Below are 3,991 nucleotides of genomic sequence, written 5' to 3'. Positions count from 1 at the left end.
GTTTTACTTTGAAAGTCCATGTCTGATGTTAATGTGTCTGGTTTTGCTTCCCCTTGTCTCGTTAGGCCTGATTTGCCCCAGCTGTGTTTCCCTCCTGTTACCCATTCCCTGATTGTTCCCTCTGTGTATTTAAGCCCTGTGTTTCTTAGTGTCTGTGTCGCGATCTACCGTTTATTTTGCTGTGTGTTTTGCCTGTCCACCGGTGTAAGTTTATTTTGAGTTTTTTCCCGTTATGTCATGTTTGCGTTCAGCATTAAAGCTGTTTTGGTTTAAGTTCTGTCTCCGGAGTCTGCACCTTGGGTCCTATTCCTGTCTGCACACAGCCTCACCTAACACACTTTAAATTAGCCAACCTTGTAAAACTACTTCTCCCTGAAATATTCATGTACAGTTTTAATTATATTTTCGTTGTTTTAACCCTTCAAATCCCAGTGTTATTACATGAGTGCCCTGTGTTATAAGCCCCAAAAAACAAAACTAAATATTTCCACAAAAAACCAGTTGAAGTAATATGTGATTGTTATTATAATTAGGCCTTTAGATGGACAAAAGATTGACACCAACATTCATTTTGATCCATTTTTAATTTTTTTTGCAGAAGCCAAAAATGGTCTCCAGGCGGCGCTGCTGCTCCAGCTCCCCGGGGAGGAGTGCCTCTGCCGCGGGTGTGTCTCGCGCAGCGCCGGGGCATATGGTTCGGTTTCCGTGTCTGCAGCACACACTTCCGCTACCACGTGAAAACAAATACGTCATTTCCTGTTGATTTTTTTTAAAAAAAAAGCGCCATCAAACGATCCTAAGGGAAGGAAATGGTCCAGCCCGGTCAGCGGGCCGAGCTCCCGCTGCATGCAGGGAATGAGTGTGCCTTTTCCCGCGAGTGTGTCTCGAGCAGGCCGCTGGAAAGGGGTATTTCCGAGCAGGCGTCAAATGTGAAACAAGGGCGCCACCTGGTGGACAAATAAAAAAATTACAACTCTAAGGCCTCTAGTACAAAACGAAACCTAAGCTGGATTCATGACGATCCCTTTGACCGTAATTTTTTAGCCGTGAAAAATAGCGTTTATAATGGAAGTCAACGGGCACAAAATGACCACTAGGGGTATGGGTGTGGGGATTTTTGCTGCTCAGCCATTTTAGGCTGATTTAAGAAATTAACACTGAAATATTAAACCGGACAGAAAAAAAACTATCCTTTAACAAGTTTGGTTATATTCCACTGAACACAGTGGAAATGGCAGCCATTTAACACATGTAAGTGGCAACAAATGGCCCCAAGAAGGCAGGAAGGTTCAGTAAATTCAGAAGGTCATATTCATAATAAAAAATAACCTCAGTTTGTAAATGTCAAAACAATAAAAGTATTGTTTTGGGAGAATAAACTCACAGATCAAATGTTAGATACTGAAACATTATTTCAGTCCTTCCAAGATACAGAGTTATAATAAAAATTTGCCAGTTATCTGTCCTGAGTCTGACCGCTCTTACATCTGTGTTCTTCATTAACGTCTTGTCTTCAGGCTTATAATTTGGCCGGTTTCTCTTAAATATTTGTGAACTAAAGACAGCTTCAACCCTCTGTGTGTTGACCGCACTGCATTTTCTTGTTAGTAATAGCAACACCATTGTAACAACAGAAATACTAATTAGTTAGATTACTAGTTACTGAAAAACATTTAACGCCATTATTCCCATTTGTGCGAATTTACAAAACATTATGTAAAGATTGCTGGTATTTTTGTGCCCTTAAAAAGTGGAAATAATGATGAGAGCTGAATGAATGATAGTGACACGCAGATCTCGTTTTCACTCGTCTGTATTGAGTGTTACAAAAACAACACAACCCAAACCATATTCTCTCTGCATGGATACACTCAGTCTCAGGACCACAGTTTCCAAACTAAGTTGCCCTGTTTTAACTTATGAGAGTATTTAGACGCTGCACAACTTGAACTGTAACATAAGGTAAATACATCTTTTTAACTCACATATGTTAGCTGACACATTCTCTGACTTTCAACAGTAATGAAATAATACTGTATGCGCTGTATATGTCTTTCAGTAGTTAACTTAAATACAGATAGTGGCAGAAAAACTGTCATTCAATAAGGCGGGACACCAGTGAAAGCTAGCTTAAACAGCAACGGAGTTCACCTGAAACTTCTCAGCAAAAACTGTCCACAAGTCACCTCTTTCCTTACAATAAACAATGATGGTGGGCTAATAGTCAACTGTAATACACAGAGTTCTGTGCGTGCAGTTACCTTAAACAGGGGAAACGAGGAGAGATGAATGATGATACTGACACAAAGCGCTGGCTTTCACTCGTCTGTACAGAGTGAAGGACAAGAGGCGCGAATCCCTCTAGTGGAGCCCTGAGGAATTACCAATGGATCGATGCACAATCAATCGAGGACATTGTTCTTTCTCGAAAATTGAAAGATATTTCACGCACTGTTATTTATAGAAGGCTTCACACTGTTCCTGCTAACCATAAATATTGTTCCTAAAGTTTTATCCAACTGTAGACAGATTTCTAAACTCCCTTTTACTTAAGTCCTGTTGAAACTTGTATTAGAAAAAATATTACAAATTATTTAAAGTTATAAAGCACAGCACAGAACTGAAATGGCACAGTAGTTAACTTTACAGTTAGGCTGGGGTACAAATTTCCTCATAAAAACCCTGCTCTTATGTGGAATGACTCAGGGGTCCATTCTTGGCCCAGTATTTTTTCCCTCAATTTATGGGTTCATAAAAACCTTTATAAAAGTGACTAAATGCTAGGTATAATAGGTATTTTTGTCTGCTTTGGATTTTACTTCTACATTTCACCTTTAAAAACCGTTTATCTTGTCTTGTTTGGTATCATTCTTTTCAGCACACCTTAACATGTCAAAATTTACAGCTATTTTTTCATTTTGAAATACTATATTAAAACAATTGATCTCAAATCAGACAAAAAACATAAAACTCGAGTATAAAAAAGTAGAATTTTTTTCCACTAATAGAAAGCCAAGGTTTTTTCTTTCTGGGTTTTTTTTTGTCACAAACAGAGAATACTTTCAAGTGCTTCCCTTCCCACTGTAAACACAAAGTTAGTATTCAGGAAAAAAAACATTGCGCATATTTTTAATCATAACTCTGGTTTTATGTTACCTATCAACACAATTTAAAAAGTGGTAGTTTGAAGTCCACACTTTTAACACAGAAATGGAGAAACCTCTTCTGTCCGCCGATCCAGGAACTTGAATTCTTTGAATTTCAGGATACTTTTTCTTAATAAACGGTAAGCATTATACATATTGTCCTTACAGAGGTGGTTTCTCTTCTCGCAAGTGAAGTAGATTTTTTGAAGGCGTTTGCTTTTTTCGAGGTCGCGGATGATGTCAGGAGAAGGTGATTGGTCACTTGCAATGTTGAACCTGGAACAACATTATTTATGATGACGAGGGAACAACACCAACACAAGGATATCAGATCGTCTGGACACTCAGGGTTGTCTTGGGTAGCATCTTGTTGCTATGTCATCTTACAGTAACTTGGTCAGTAGTTTACCATGACTACTTTATTCTTCCTCAGCCAATCAGCAGCACTTGTGCAATTGTAACCTGTTGTGTATATAAACCTTCATTAACTGGTTTGAGAAATCCTTTAAACCAGTGACAGGAAAGTTGGATCACAGTGGTAATTATTAAAGGACATTGATGTTTGATGTCTCATTTAATTCGTCATCTGTCATTGAAATTATCAGAGGAGGCCTGAAAGGCTCACACTAGCTGTACAACCACTCACAGCAGCCCATTCATTCATTTTCATTACTGGATACCATGACACTGGATTGCCCAATCAAATCTCTTAACTTGACCAGCCCATCCCCAGCTTGTAGGAAAAGTTCAGTGTGGAAGAAGTGGTGAAAAGATTGAGCTGAAAAGCTGAGCGAAAACAATAAACAGAAACTACAACTATTAGCCAGACCTTACAGTCACACAGC

This window comes from Copadichromis virginalis, linkage group LG3 (assembly GCF_057382275.1).
Source record: "Copadichromis virginalis isolate Kocher_CV1m ecotype Utaka linkage group LG3, C_Virginalis_male_GT1.1, whole genome shotgun sequence".
In the NCBI taxonomy this organism is placed as follows: domain Eukaryota; kingdom Metazoa; phylum Chordata; class Actinopteri; order Cichliformes; family Cichlidae; genus Copadichromis; species Copadichromis virginalis.
The sequence above is the reverse complement of the archived record's forward strand: the minus strand, read 5'-3'. Positions refer to the sequence as shown.